The 17,108-nt window shown below is 33.5% G+C and overlaps 1 protein-coding gene across 13 annotated transcripts in view; it reads right to left on the bottom strand.

Moving 5' to 3' along the window:
• ZEB1 (zinc finger E-box binding homeobox 1) overlaps window positions 1-17,108 on the bottom strand; it is a 200,778-nt gene that overhangs the window by 133,035 nt on the left and 50,635 nt on the right. For 2 of the 13 annotated variants that reach the window (XM_074324717.1, XM_074324719.1), the window contains exon 2: window positions 13,413-13,567. The exons of the other annotated variants lie outside the window; for them this stretch is intronic. The gene's annotated coding sequence lies outside the window, so the exon portion shown is untranslated. The remainder of the gene's footprint in view (window positions 1-13,412; window positions 13,568-17,108) is intronic. 13 annotated transcript variants of the gene reach the window in all.

Raw genomic sequence — 17,108 nt, forward strand, 5'->3', positions numbered from 1 at the left:
TTTATTTTTTTCTTTGACCATTCTTTAGTAGCATGTTGTTTAATCACCACATATGTGTGGTTTTTCCTACTTTCTTTTTGCAATGGATCTCCAATTACAAAGTACTGTGGTCAGAGAATATGCTTGGTATGATCTCAATCTTCTTAAATGTGCTGAGGCTAGATTTGTGTCTGAACATATAGTCTACCCTTGAGAATGTTCCATGTGCACTAGAAAAGACTGTACAATGTGGTGTTCCAGGATGAAGTGCTCTAAAAATGTCAACTATGTCCATATGGTCTAATGTGTCATTTAAAGCTGATATTTCCTTATTGTTTTTCTGTTTGGATGATCTATCCATAACTGTCAATGGAGTATTTAGGTTCCCTACTATAGTTGAGTTTTTGTCAGTTTCTCTTTTCAGTTCTGTCAGTAGTTGTTTTAAACATTTTGGTGCTCTCTGATTGGGAGCATATACATTAACAAGTGTTAATGTCTTCTTGTTGTATTGTCCCCTTTATCATTATGAAATATCCATCTTTGTCTCTTGTTACCTTTTTTATCATGAAGTCTGTTTTGTCAGTTGTAAGTATGACTACACCTACTTTTCTCTGAATCCCATTTCCTTGGAGTATCGTTTTTCATCTTTTAACTTTGAGTCTCTGTCCTTGTAGCAGAGATTTGTCTGTTAAAGGCAACATATTGTTGATTTTTTTTTTTTAAATCCAAATTGCTACTTTGCCTTTTTATTGGTGAATTCAGTCCATGTACATTTAGGGTGATCACTGATATATGAGGATTTCCTATAGCCATTTAATCTTTTTGTTTTCTGGTAGCTCAGTGTCTCCATTGTTTCTTTACCTTAGTGTTTTGGTCTGTTATTTTTGATGGTATTCTATGTCCTCCCCCCACCTCGTTTCCTCTTTTTTTATGTTATGTGTCTCAGTTCTGGATTTTTGAGTGGTTACCATTAAGGTTATGTAAAAGAAAGTTTCATATATACAGTAGTCCTTTTTCTTCAGCATGCATCTTATCTCCATTCCCTTTTGCAAATTCAGACTTTTACCCCCTCCCCTTTTATGTTTTTGTTGTCACAAAGTATACCTATTTATGCTGTTAATTTCTTAGTTAATTTCTTAGTTGCAGTAGCAAATTGTCTTTTTCTCTTTTATTAATGTTTTTTAAATCTCCTTTATCCTTTATGTTATGTTTAAGTGTGTAGTGCCCTAGTCTGTGTACTGGTTGCCATTTCCTGCTCCCATCTGTCTGTTAGACCTCTTACTCATAGTTTTGTATCCTTTTGTTTTTTTGTTTCAGGTAAAATAAGCTCCTTCAGTATTTTCTGTAATGCAGGCCTTGTGGCGGAAAATTCCCTTATCTTCTTTATACCTGGAAAGGTCTTTATTACTCCTTCATATCTAAAAAATAACTTTACTGGACATGTTATTTTTGGCTGGTAATTCCTATTTCAATAATTTGAATATTTGATTCCATTCCCTCCTAGCTTGTAGAGATTCTGCTGAAAAATCTGATGATAATCTAATGGGCTTTCCTTTGCAGGTTGTAAACTTTCCCTGACTTCAGAATTCTTTTTTTTTTTTGTTAGTCATTTTTGACAGTTTCAATATAATGTGCCTTGGAGAAGGCCTATTAAGACTGAGGTAATTAGGTGTTCTGTTTGCTTCTTGGATTCAAGAATCCAGTTCTTTCCATAGATTTGGGAAGCTGTTAACTATTTGTTTGAATAGGCTGTCTGGGCCCTTCTCTCTCTTCTCCTTCTGGTATACCCATTATTCTTATATTGTTCTTTCTGATGGAGTCATATAGTTCTTCTAGAGCTCTTTCATTTTTTTTAACTCTCAAGTCTCTCCTTCCATCTGCATCATTTCCAGATTTCTATCTTCGATATCACTAATTTTTAACTGGCTATTTCATTCTTCATCTCTTTTACTGAGTTCTTCAGCTACAGAATTTCTATTTGATTCTTTTTAAAAATTTCATTCTCCTTCGTAAAGTATTCCTTTTGTTCATTGATTTTATTTCTAAGTTCATTAAACCGTCTATGTGAGTTTTCTTACAACTCGTTGTGTTTTTTCAGAACTTCCATCTTGAATTCTCTGCCATTTAAGTCACACATTTCCATGTCCAAGTTTAATTTCTGGCGATTTTTCATTTTGTTTCTGAGCTACCTTGTTACCTTGGTTATTCATGGTAATTGATTATTTCTCTTCCTAGGCTTCTATGAGAGTGAATTCTGCAGCAGGTTGATCTGAAGAGGTCTTTCTTTTGTTTTCTAGTAGGTAGTGCTGGAGCATTTTATTCTCTCTTGCCCTGTTCCAGCTTCTCGCAGAGGAACATTTCCTGGGAAGGTGGCCGTCTCCTTTGTGACCAGGTCACCTGGGTCTCAGGGTACCACCCCCATGGGAGGATGTGGTGGGTGACGCGGTGATGGGTTTCAAAGACCCTGAAATCCCAGTGCTGCCCTTGCAGCCAAGTGTAGAGCCACGTGCCTCAGCAGTCCTGGGTGCCCCTGCTGGGATCAGTAGTGAAAGATGGGGGCAGGGTGGACGGGGCGAGGCCCCCTGGGCTGTTTGTGCCTTTGTTCCCCTCTGAGTAATGGTGATTGCCAGACCATAGCTGCCTCCCTGCCACTGTATCTCCTCCCTTGTCAATGGAAGTAGCTGCAGTATGCATGTGCCAGGCAGGAACTCTCTCTTCAGTTCTCAGGGTTGTAGGTATTTTTCTCTTTAACCTGACACTACTACAGTTTCTTCTGGGGCCTGCTGCTAGCACTGGCAGGTGTGGGGGAGGCGAGCTCTGTGAGAGTGGTGGGAGGCAGGCTCTGTGCCTTTGTTTTCTGCCTGGCAGTGAGGGCTGTTAGACCACAGTTGTCACACTTTTGTATTTGGTCTTGGCCCGAGGTTTCTGCTCCGATTGCTGGGGTCAGCCATATTATATGCTGATCACTCAGGCAGGAATGGTTGGGGTCACATAGTGTGTACCTGCAATCTCAATAACCCCCTCTCCCAGGACCACAGTGAGCTCTGGTCTGTAACCACACCCCCATCTCTGCACTTCTCCCTTCCCTACTCCTCTGTTTGCACCAATTCGCCAACCTTCAGCTGTTTTGATGTGCGGATCTCTTTGAATTATACCTACGCAACTTGTTGTAACTTCAAGAGGGAACCCCTCATGTGGCCATATTTCTGACGTCACTCCTTTATGGATTCTTTCTAAAGGACTAACATCTTTTTCAAATGTATTGCTAAGTATTATATTTTGTTTGTTACCATTCTGATTGGGTTCTTTTTCCATTATGTTTTTTAGCTGGTATAAAAATATAGTATATACAACACTTTATTATTAAATTTTTGTTTATAAATAGTTTTAAAGATACTGCCATAGATTTTCCTAATCAATCATGTCACCTAAAAAAATATTTTGGTTTTATTTCTTCTTCAGGTTTTGTTCATTAGCAGTATTAAATAAAAATGGAATTAGTGGTGGTTACTGAATAAACTAGTAACAAAAAGATGTGATACATATGTGATACATACACAAAACACACACACACACACACACACACACAGAATGGAATACTACTAGTCAGCCATAAAAAGATGAAATATTGCCATTTCCAACAACATGGATGGATCCTAAGAGTATTATGCCAAGTGAAATAAGTCAGACAGAAAAGGACAAGATCAAGATGATTTCAATCATATGTGGGATATAAAACATAAACAAACAAAACAAAAAAACCCAAACTCATACATACAGACAACAGAATGGTGGTTACCAGTAGAAAAGGGAGGTTGGGAAGGACAAATTGGATAAAGGGAGTCAAATATATAGTGTTGGAAGGAGACTAGACTTCAAGTGGTGAGTGCACAATAGAGTACACAGATGTCATATTATAAAGTTGTGCACCTGAAAGTTATATTATTAACCAATGTTATCCAAATAAATCTAATAAAAATGGTGACTGTTGATCCCTGAATTTATATGATTCTAGCAATATAAAATCATCCCCACCTAAATGTTATTACTCTGCTAGGTGATGTTGTTCAGCTTGTTGACCTAAGGACGTATCCTACTCTTTGAAGCTCAATTCATCACTAGTGACTCATCACAAAGCAGAATATTTGACCAAGAAAAAACAGGAAAAGGTCCTCAACTCCTTTTATATGTTGACTATATAAAGTTATCCTAATACTGACAATGTTCATGAAAATGAAATAAAAAATATCTTTATTTTACAAAAATCCTACAATTACATGGGGACTTAAGTGCCATGTGCTCTTCACATCTAAAGTTACTACTGGATATTAAACTAGGTATTTAAAAGATGATATTAAAAGCTCTAAGTTTCTTTCTAGGATGAACTATTTCAGGGAAATCAAACAGCCATAGTTTATGAGGAAATGTCTTCTTTATAAAAGAATTTCTACTGATACATGTAGAAAGGGTGGCTGATTTAAAAATTCATTATCTTGCACACCCTAATGTTAGAATTGATTCAGAGAATAATTAGCAATGGATGAAACTATGAAAGGAAAGGTTGATGGAAAACTCTCAGTGGAGAGACATTATATGCTTCCTGACGTGATGCAATACGAAGGAACAGCTCCATGTATGAGGTATTCCTGTCAACCCTCCCCTAACACCAAAATCAAAGCTTAATCTAAATCTAATAAGTATTTTAAGCTAAATTCTAATTTACAGAAAGTTTAGAGGTTAGAGCAATAAGTTATCTAGGAAAGCCAACAGAAAAGTCCAGAATGGTAAATATTCTATGGGATAGTTTACCCAGTTTCTGTAACAAGTCATGAACAAGAAGGAACGAAAGATGAAGAGAAGGAAAGGAGGGTAGAGGTGTGAGAGGGAGGAGGAAGGGAAAATGGTGGAGGGGATTAACAGACATTTTAATTATAGAACAGTCCCAACAACCAAATGCTGTATGAATCTTGTTTGGATTCTAAATAAACAAACCTAATGTAAAATGACATTTTGAATCAAAAGCAGGGGACACTGAATAGAGAAATAATATCAGGTGATAAAGAAGTATTGTTTATTTTGTTTAAAGTGACAAGGTATTATGCTTTTATAAGAAAAATATCTTTTTAAAAAAATAGAGATGAATATTGAATAATATAGGAGTTAAAAGATGAAGTCTGGGATATGCTTTAAAATACCTGAGAAAAATAGGAGGAAGTAGATGAACCAAATGTGGCAAATTTTTGTTAGTTCTTAAATTTGGGCCATAGATGCAGGGAGTTTATTACACAAGTCTCTCTTGTGTATATGTTTGAAATTTTTTACAATAAGCTTTTAAAAATCAGGCCCCTGGAACATGATCTTGTAACCCAAATATATTCCAATATAAGTAAAAATGGAATTGTTATCTACTAACCTACTACATACCAAACACTCACAACCTAGACAAAAGATGCAAAAGATATGACAGATCGCCCTGTGATTGGCACAGAGGCGACCATATTCTAAAATTCATTAAAAAATTAAATTTGACTTGTACATATTGTTACTGTGTTTATGTACATTTGTAGAGGAAAAACATTTGTAAATTCTAATCCAACAGTAACTTAGAAAAACAAAATTTCACAAAAATAATTTATACACTCCCCAAATAAACTAACAAAGATATAACTGTTTTTAGAGCACATTGAATCAATGCAAAGGAAATTATTTTATTTTATTATTTTCTGACCTCCTTCATATTTCAATAAACTCATGCTGCCTTCTGATTTTAATGGTACATATTACTTGGGTCTGCATTTTCAAAAACTGTCCCATGATTCAAATGACTTGTTCTTTAACCAACTGACACTCCCTTCTCTGAATAAGACAGATTAGTTTCAGCCACATAACAGGAGGTAGTATGTTACAGCCTCACTGTGTTAAATATAAAACAGCATGATGTTTTATACTTAGTAAGTTCAGGTACTCCAATGAATGACAGACAAAAGTTTAACATCCACAGATTATTTGTATTTATTAATATATACTCCTCTTAAAAATTTAAATGAACTTTTAATAGGTAAAATTTTCTGAATAAGACTGATTAATTTCAGCCAAATAATAGGAGACAGTATGCTCCAAATAATAGGAGGTAAAGTATATAGCAGATACACATTTAAACCTGAAAGACTTCCTTACATGCCTTGTGTATTCCACCACCTGTTCCTCCACCAGAGAGCAGTCAACACTTATTCCTTTCTTAATAAAAGGTATTCTACAGCATATGATCGAATGTCTACTTGTCATCTTATTTTCACAGAAATTGTAGAGGTTCTTTTTGCTGGCTCTTGACTTCACTTTTACTGTACTAATGATTACTTAATGATGTATAAGATGTTTCTTCCATATGATACCACAGTAAGCAAATCCTGAAAAATATATTTTCTTTATGTTAAATTTTATTATAAATTTCAGTCTTCTTTCATATGGTTGCACGCTAATACTGCCTCCAAATAATTCATAAATTTAAATATTATCTTTGTTCAAAAATGCTTGCATTCAATGCCCTTGTAACATTTTATCATTTAAAATGCAGCAGTTCACAAATACATGTGTTCTTAAATCTTCTATTAAGCCTATAAATGGCATCTATCATTTTAACTCTGATTTTTTTGTATGAAAAATTATTCTAATTATGACTGTAGTAGCATCTAGTTCAATGGGCAGACCGACCAACTTCTTATGGTTAGCAGGTCAACAGAGCTGGACAACACAGTAGTGCTTCAATGAGCAGCTCCCAACTACTCCTCTTTAGTAGGAGTACATGGTGTTTAAGTGATTTAGGGAGATCATTTCGTAAAGCAAAGAAGTGTGTGTGTGTGTGTGTGTGTGTGTGTGGTATACATATGTACATAAATCATGCTTTTTTTCCTCTTAAAATGCTGCAGTCTACTTTTTAATGAGTTTGTAAATTAATCTGAGAACTCATGATGCTATTTGCAGAACTAGAAAGGCCCTATAGCTTTGCAAACAGCAGAGTTGCTAATGACTGCTGCAGCTATTTAAAGTTGGTTTACAAAAAATTAGTCCAAAGGTATAAAAAAATAACTTGGTACCTGTTGAAAATGTTTATTAGAAAAAAATTTTAATCATATAACAAGGAAATCAGTTTGAAATTAAAGGAATTTTCATTTCCTTTGTGAAGTTGAAGAACAGTATATAATTTATGTGGGAATATTTGAGAAGTTCTGAAATAGTATATATAACAATCAATAATGTGTTTTCACATGAAGTCATCATGTAAAATACTTGGTAGTATAGAATTCTTTGCTTAGTATATTTTGACATTAAAATACTTCATGAATTTTTAGTTTTTCATTTCAATTTGGAGCAATAATTTGGGATGGATATACAAATATATGTGTGTATACACATGTCAGTGCACATACACACACATACACACACATACATAATGAGTCTAAGATGCTAAGTTAGCCTCATAATCTTAATAGGTTCATGTATCTAAGATCTCTCTGTTTATTAGTGGCAGGGCAGAAACAAGATCTTAGATTTTCTATCGCGTGTCTAAGTGTTCTTTCCATGGTTCTAGTCTTCCCAGAGTCTAGGTGGAGTGACAGCATAACTCTTCTAGGCTGCCATAATATTACTATTATCAAGTGATATATAGGTAGTAAGTTTTCAATAAGCACTTGTTGATTAATTCTATTTAAACAAATTGTGGTTGTGGAAAACCATACTTGTGCATTCAAATAATTTTCTCTTTTAGCATCTTACAATGAAACAAACAGGTCTGTGTTGCAAATGAAAATAAAGACACTAGATTATGAAATGCCTATTTCAGATTTAATTCAAATATTTCATCTGAAAACAATTCATTAAAGTTGCACTTATGATAATTAAATTGAATTAATCCACAAATATATAAATTCTCTTTTTATATAAATAGACATAAGCCATACGATCATAGTTCAAAGCAAATGTCAGATTAAATTTTACCCTGAAATTGTTTTCCAACAAGAATTACTTAGCAAAAATTACTTGATTCTTAAAATATTTTGCTAGAATATCAAACTAAAAGATACAGTAAACAAATGAAGAAACAAAAACTCATAGACATAGACAGTAATTTAGTGGTTACCAGAGGGTACGGGGGAAAGGGGTGGTAGATGAGGGTAAAAGGGATCAAATATATGGTGAACTGACTCTGGGTGGTGAACACACAATGTGATATATAGATGATGTATTACAGAATTGTACACCTGAAATCTATGTAACTTTACTAACAATTGTCACCCCAATAAACTTGAAAAAAATCTAGATAACAATATACTTTTTTACAAATTTAAAAATATTTTTACAAATTATATATAGAAGTAGATAATGTAATATATGACTATCTTGAGACAGAAAACAATTTGCTTCTTAATAAGGTACATACTAGCAGCGCTACAATATGATTAATTTTACAAATATAATGTAGACCTATTATAGAAAGAGATCCTTTGTTGAGGTTTCTGCAGGGAAAAGAATATTTAATTTTGACAGTCATTTCATTCACAGACTTATTCTAATCTGATTTGGGGTTATATCTTCCATGGGGTAAACAGGACACCTGTGCTATTTCCTTTCTTAAACATCAAGGGTCATCTCCATGATGCCTGAGATAAAGTAAATCTCAGGTTAAATGAGATCATCTTGATAACCTTGGGCCTGGAGATGCCATCTATGGAGGCAGGACTTGGAGTGACGGCTCTATTGCTGCTAAGAGGTCCCGAAACTTGGGTGAGAATTTCATTGACATGTTGTTTGGCAGAATAAAGATGACAGCTCCTTGTAGTATAATGTATGTATTTGAAGCACCATTCTGCAATTATTTCAGTTGGCCCAACTCTGTGAATTAGATAGGACACTTACGATGTGAGGAAGTTATCATGATTGTTACTGTTAACTACAACAATAGCGTATAGAGCCCTTTCCATAAGCATTTCCTGTGTGCTAGATACTGTTTTAAGCATTTTATGCATCAATAATTTATTTTTCTGTGGGGTATGCACTCTTATTATCCCCATTTTAAAGGTGAGGAAACTGAAGCACAGAGGAGTTATACAACTTTCCTAAGACGGCACAGCTTTTAAGTGTCAGAGTTAATACTCAAACCCAGTCAGTATGATTCTAGACCCAACTTTTTAACCACAATTCAGAAATTTGTAAAGTAGCACTGATACAAATAATTTTATTAGGTTATATGTATAATGCATAATATACATTATAGGCATTATGCATTTCTTATGCTCATATTCACAGTTCTTGGTACCTCAGAAAGTTGAACACCTTTCTATAGCAGTTTCTTGTTTTAAATAAGATACACACACACACACACACACACACACACTCACACACTTCTCAAGACTACTTCACTCTCTAGTAGTTTCTACAATCCATTCTCAAATAATTTTTATCCAATTTTTATGTCAAAATGAATAACCTCATTTCATGAGGAAAGTAAACTGATTAAATGATTAGCATACTATAGAGCAATTCTCAAGGTATCCTTAAGAAAGAACTGCTGTTATTATAATGTCACGAACCCCTATACTTTTTTGTAATTACTTATTTAATATCTATCTTCCTTGACATACTTACTATAACCAGGGGGTCACATCAGTCTTATTTATGACCATGCCCCCAGTTGCTAGTGCAGTGCCTGACATACAGCAGGTTGTCAGTAAGAATTTACAGAATGAATAAATGAATGGGATTTGCTCTTTTCTCTCTTAAGTTCATTTAAAAAGATCCCACTATAAGTAGTAGCTTAATATTGCTAGTAGAATCTATTTCATATAATAGTAAAGTAAAAGATTTTATATATATCATTATAAATATATTAATTTTAAGATGTGCCACAAATTTCTTTCAAATAATCCTATGAGTTAAATCACCAAGAATTCCTTCTTTATAAACTTCTGTCAAATTCTTAAAGGAATGAATCTTGGAGGAATCTATTTCACTTCCCACATTTAAAAGGGTCTTCCTTATACTGAATGGAAAACGTTCTTTTACTTCCCACAATTATAAACAATAACCTTAATTAAAATTTTCCTTTCTTAAACTTTGCAATTCCACATTACTATTAATCACCATTTCTTTTGACAGTAGTAACCCCCAAATTCAAAACAGAAGCCATTATATTACAACATACACACCCAATCAGATACTTCATTGTCTGCTATACTGAAGTTACATAGTTAAAAACTGGTAACTATTGGTAGACCTTTGTTTGCTTAGAAACAAGGGTCATTTTTCATTCATTTCAGTTAAAGAAATGCTATATATCATTTTCCACCTGTGATGTTTACACACCTATGTATATTGAACATACAGAGGGCGCCTAAAATGTATACACATTTTAAGAAAGGAAAAAAAATGTATTAAAATTGTAACACTCAATATATATCAATAACAAAAGATGAATACAAGTCACATTTGACTTCTGCAATTACAAGAGGTGCTCAAGGTGGTTACCATCAGTGTAATTTTAATACAGTTTTTTCCTTCCTTAAAATGTGTATACATTTTTTTGGCACCCTCTGTATTTACGTGGCTAAAGGCCCAATTCTTCACCTGAAATCATGGACCAATGAAAGCTAACAGCACAGAACCAAAAAGAACTGTCAAAGAAATGTTATGGGCATTACAAGGTATGTTACTCAGCAAGGAACATTTCCCTTAAGACTGTCCTTCTGGAAGAAATGGGAAGGACAGTTTTCTCCCTGCATTGACAAGTGTAACTGCCTAGGTATTTGAGCTAAGATCGTCAAATCAGTACTTGAAAGTGATGTTGGTGACCTTCTTTGGAGCATAGCCAGAAAAAACTAAATTTAGATACTTACTATAGAAATGAAATTCAACATACTAACTTTGAGGAAAAATTTAACAATCGACTTAATTTGAGTTTATGCCATTTGAAAAAGATTTATACTTATTTGATATTTTAAATGGTTTATATACTTTAGCAGTAAATTAGGGAAAGATTATTTCTATTATAAAAGTAAGCTTTTCTGACTTTAGTTTCATACCAGCTTGTATACTCTGATTCAGCTTGTTTATACTATCAGCTGAATAAAGAAGAGCTCCTTTTCAATGAGGGTTTTTAAAAATGCTGACAGATGTAACATATGAAAACAACTGGGGAGGGTGGGTTGTAGAAGAGGGTAAAGGGGGTCAAATATATGGTAATGGAAGAAGAACTGACTCTGGGTGGTAAACACACAATGCAATAGATAGATGATGCATTACAGAAGTGTATACTTGAAAGCTATATAATTTTACTAACCAATGTCATTCCAATAAATTTAATAAAAAATAAATTAGAAAAAAACCAAGTTAACTTCATTATTTTTCAAACATCACTAGTGTCTTTCCTATTGATGAGATTCTCTGTGTCCTACAGAAAAAGTGTAAACATTTAGGTATCCAAATGCTCAACCATTTTATTTTCAAATTTTTAATAAATATATATATAGTAGAATAAATTTATTAAAAAACTAAGTTTAAAATTATTTTCTTTACAAAGGGATAAAAGTCAAGGAAATCATACTACCATTAAAAAATGTCTGCATGTAACAATTCAATGATATAAAATCAGTGATAAATAAGTCCCTGCACTGGCTTGATACTAGAATGAAAAAGAGTTGCTAAGGAGAGGACAAGTTATTTTATGGTTGACATCCTTTAATTAACCTAAATTCAGTTGAAGAAATTGGGGTTATTATTCCATACATTTAATCCTGAAATGTTAAAAAGGACCCTATAAGAATTCTCTCCTGTAAGTGAAATTCTCAAATAAGAATGCTACTTTCATGGGCTTCGTTGTAAATTCTTAAGAAATCTAAGAAAACAGTACTATAATATAAAAAATTTATTTCTCCATGGTTAGAAGTTAGTCTTTCTGTATACATTGCTTAGAAGATATTCATTTAATATAATTATAAACTTTTCCAAAAAACAAGTTATCAATTCACTTCAAGAAATAAATGTGTGGGTTCTATGCTTTATTTACACACCAATGATATTGCTTCTACTCTCATGGCAACTTATACCTTTCTATATAGGATTGGTTCCAGTTGCAATTTTACATTTGTCTGTGTAATTTTATCTGCACTGTAATTAACATCTGTAAGTTCAAGAGCAATTAGGAAATACCTGTTTTTAATTATACCATTTTATCCTCAGTACCTAGCTGAATGGATGGCACATAACAGACAATATTTATAAATATCAAATTACTAGATAGATTGAAGGACAGTTGTTGCCATCTACAGTACTGAGTTAATTGTCAACGTTTGAATGCTTACAGGATAACACATGCTATGCTAGGTACTTGTCAGGTGCTATTCCTGGTATGTTCATTATTAAGCTCTAGGAAACAGTTAATAACATGGTCACATTCAATTAACATCACTCAGACATCTCTAACTGAGCAAGAAAAAATTACTCAAAACTATCTCAATCTCAAAAATCATAAGTTTGACAAGAATCACAGTCTATTATTAATATTTGACCTTCATTGCCCAATATCCAGTTATCACAAAGCTACTATGTCCTTGGAGACACTAGAATAAGCTCTGATAAAGAGTGATTTTAGAATTCAACCTTTATAAGCTATTACTTCCACTCCTCCCCATAGTGAACGTAACTAATCACAGATCTGACACAACATCAATGTCCAAATAAAGGGATAAGTAGGAACCAAATACAATGAGGATAAAAATATTAAATTTAAGGTCCCCTGAAGCACATAAAAATGTAGCCAAATTTGAATTACTTTCTCAGTGCCAACATGTGTAAGGCAGGGGAAAGCTGTCTGACTTGACTTCACCACCAAAATTTGATACTGTGGTATCATATGTATAGCTATTATAAACAGCTACTGCATTTTATTTTGGGTATATAAATATCTAATCTTGAGAATTTAGTATTTTCCACAGAGATATAGTATCAATGATACATTTTTAAAGGGCTTATGTTAAACTAAGTGATATTATTATATATTATACTTTCTTTGCCCCCTCTATCATTTTATAATGGAAATAAAAAAATGAAACAGAAATTAACAGACTATTGCAAAATTTATGACATCTACTTTAAATAAGAAGCATCTATGAAAATAACAGATGAATTCAGTTTGGTATAATTTTTCTAAAAAGCTAAACTTTACTCAAGCAATACTTATGCTATTTTAAAAAGAAATTAACTACAGTAGAGCTACAAAAAACTGAATTTCTTAAACTAAACATGAACTGTATAATTGATTTTCACATTTTAAATGTTTTTATCAACATTAAGCATATAAAATCTCTTATCTATAAAGTTGGTGCCCTTGACACATACACACACATACACACACACATTATAATTTAAGTGAAAACTCTTACCATTGATTTTCTTTTGATAGTCACTCCATTAGTTTTTCTTGATAGGGCCTTCCTATGTCAAGCAGACAGTAGCCAAATCACAAAATGACATTTGGATGCTCATGTCTTCAGATGGGAGTTTTCGGCCAATTGCCAGTTGAGAATTTAAACTGAAACTAAATTACCCAAACTTTATTAAGTTGTTTCCACACCTACCAATTGATAATGAGCAATGACTTTGAACTGAAGATAAAGTGAATGACTTCATCTGCCTCCTTTCAAGCAGTCATAAAATTATGTTTAAGAAGAAATGCTAGGACCAACACCACCCTCACCCCCCAAAAAATCCTTTAAAATTCTAGTATCTTCAGAGAACAGTTTTAAGTAAACTTCAATTGAAGCTTCCAAAAGAAGTTCACTCAATTATTCTGTAACCCAAATTAACACATGATAAAGATGGTATTTATTCAATGATATATCTATAAATTATAGTCACAAATATTAGGAAACACTTTGAAAGTATCATCTATATTCATAACATATTTATTAAACCATCAACTACTTGTAGTACATACCATAAGAAGTTAAAGGTTGCACTGAAGAGACATGCCCTGCCTGAAAACATCATTCTTTGTACTGAGAAGTTAAAATTTATAGTTATCAACTTCTAATTATAGTGTAAAAACAACTCAACCTCTTTTCTGCACCAATTTAGGCTCTTTTTCTCTTAATTATTATTTATAGCTAATTTTTGTAGAACCTATCAATTATATATGATTTTGACCATTAGGTGTTATGACTGTTGAGTTTTACAGTCTGTTTTGATGCTTCTCAAAAATTATGCATATTAAATTGTCCCCAAACGTTGTTAAGCTATACCTTAGAGCCCCAATATCCTTTCTTCCCAGCTATAAGCTGGTCCATTTCAATAATTATTCATCCTTGACAATTTAAGCCTTTGACAAATATACAACGGAAAAAAGCTAAAATGAAAACATGAAAGGAAAACATGTCCTTATCTTTCTAAAGTATCATGTTTACCGCTGATTAAAAACTGTTTCTGAATGTCAACTATAACAGATCCAAAATTAAGGGCACATAACTAGGTAGTTATCCAAGACTCAGATTAAAATGTGAAACATAACATGTTTAGCATTTAGCATAAATTCTCAGATATTCTGTGTGCCTGCTCGTTCTCACACACACAGTTCTTGTGTACATGCGCACGCACAGCTATGCAACCTACACCCTGAAAGATATTGCTAACTCGATACCACAGTTTTATACAAGAGAGAATATACAGTGAATATCAACCTATAGTTAAAAAGAGAAACTGATTTCAGAACAAAGCCTACAGCTTAACAAAATGTCTCTGAGTTAATCACACTGGCCCCAAACAGTTTGATATCCTAGAAACAGGCTTATTCCATTCTATCCAATAATTTTAATCCAAAATCCTCAATAGCAATAACATTTGCAAACTATTCAGAGACTAACAGAGTTATTTCCTGGGTAGTATGAGAAACAAAGGAAAAGTTTAATTCCTTTCTCAAGGAGTTTATAGTCCAAAACTTGACATGGGGCTGGGGAGAGGAGAAAACAGCTCATAAAGACTTATGAATGGTTAGAATTCCAAGAAAGAAGCAAGTACATTGGGGCAGCTTAAATTGTTGGAATAGGTTTGTTACATGTGGAGCTGATCTGAGAAGACTGTATCAAGAAGCATTTTTGAAGCAGACATACACAACCACTTTACTCTTAGTTAGCCTGAGGAAACCCACAGAGCAAAAAGTAATTAAATATAAGGGTGGTCGGTTAGCTCAGTTGGTTAGAGCATGGTACTAATAACACCAAGGTTGACAGTTCAATCCCTTCATGGGCCAGTGAGCTGCACCCTCCTTAAAAAATATATAATAATAATAATAATAATAATAATAATAATAATTAAATATAGAATATGGCTATGGAAGTATGTATGTCCTCACTCTGGAAGAAGATCAAAAGATCAAAGATAAATTCCTTAGCCAAATGAAATTATAGAGCATGTAAAGATACATACACATATATGAAAAATCAGGCTTTCAGTGTAAGAGAAATAATTCTAAATTTGTTCATGTCACTCATCCTAGTGATTCCAATCATCATGGTGGTAATTTCACTTTTAATCCAAGAGCCATAATCTTAAACCAGTAACAGGACTTTGTTTATATTACAAATAAATATTTTTTCTTTAAAAAAGACATAATCTTGAAAAGCCCTATCAGATTAACAAAATCATGAATCAAAAAGCACAGCATGATTCTCTTGGTGTGAACAACGTTATAAATAATGCAGCTATGCAACAAAACCAGTTGCACCTTCCAGCAATGGGGCGCAGGCAGTAACTTGCACTGTGTTTGTGTATAATCTTAAATATATTCTGCTAATCCACTTGTAAGAGTTTTATAATTTAACATTACGCCTCACTTTGTAAGTGAAGAAACAGGTCCAATAATAGGACATTATCTGTCTAAAGTGACACAGCAAGTAAGCAGCAAAAGCAAGACCCCGTAAGAACAAATGCTTCTTTTACTATAATCAAGGAAATAAAAGTTACACCCCAGAAAGAGATATTTTATTAGAAAGATTTCAATGTTTTAGCCTCCATGCCAAATCTCAAACATTCAGATCATCAGCCTCAGAAAATGCAATAAACCAATTCATAAAATAAGAGAAAGAAAAGTATATGATTAATTTAAACCCGATACCTCCACTTCCCTCTTTATAAGCTTCAAGGCAGACCTTTAGTCTTACGCCCCACTCTTATAGACTAAGAACATTAGTTTGAGGATTATATAAAATTTTATCACAACTTTCTATAAAAAAGAAGATTTCCAGGGCGGCCGGTTAGCTCAGCTGGTTAGAGCGTGATGCTCGTAACAACAAGGTCGCCGGTTCGATCCCCACATGGGCCACTGTGAGCTGCACCCTCCACAACTAGACTGAAACAACTACTTGACTTGGAGCTGATGGGTCCTGGAAAAACACACTTAAAATAAATAAAAGTTTTTTTTAAAAAAGAACATTTCCTAGAATGTTCCATGGCATCACATCTATTTTTTCTTTCACTTCCTAGCATCCTATTTTACTCAGTTTATCCACTCTAGCAATGTAAGCATGCCACGTGGATAGCATTAGAAATAAAAAGTCTTATCTTGACTGACTCAAGTAATAAAACTCATCCCATCTATATACAGAGGGTGTCAAAACATGTATACACATTTTAAGAAAGGAAAGAACCTATTAAAATTGTAATACTCAATATGTACTGATAACAAAAGATGAATACAAAAGTATACATTTTTTTTGGCACCTTCCATATAAATGGTCAGCAGGAGAAAGTCAGAAACACTGTAAACAGGAAATATAAAAAGAAATAGCTGAAATACTGCTTAGATTTAGGTGTAAGGATAAAAGTTGGCCACTAACTCAACTTAGATTTCACTGTCTATTCAGTCATGACTCATACGATGTTTCTAGTAAAATATACCTTTTAGTTCTAGTGGTCTCAAAAGGTAGAGTACTCATTAGCAACACTAAAATCAGTCACCCAAACTCTTTTGAACAGGCAATGATGTTAAACAAATTAGTTCTACCCTATCACCACCACAACCATCACACCCCATACCCTACTGTCTAATCTATGAGCCAAAGAGCATAAAATATTCATACCATTCT

The sequence above is a fragment of the Rhinolophus sinicus genome, linkage group LG02 (genome assembly GCF_036562045.2).
Source record: "Rhinolophus sinicus isolate RSC01 linkage group LG02, ASM3656204v1, whole genome shotgun sequence".
NCBI classification, from domain to species: domain Eukaryota; kingdom Metazoa; phylum Chordata; class Mammalia; order Chiroptera; family Rhinolophidae; genus Rhinolophus; species Rhinolophus sinicus.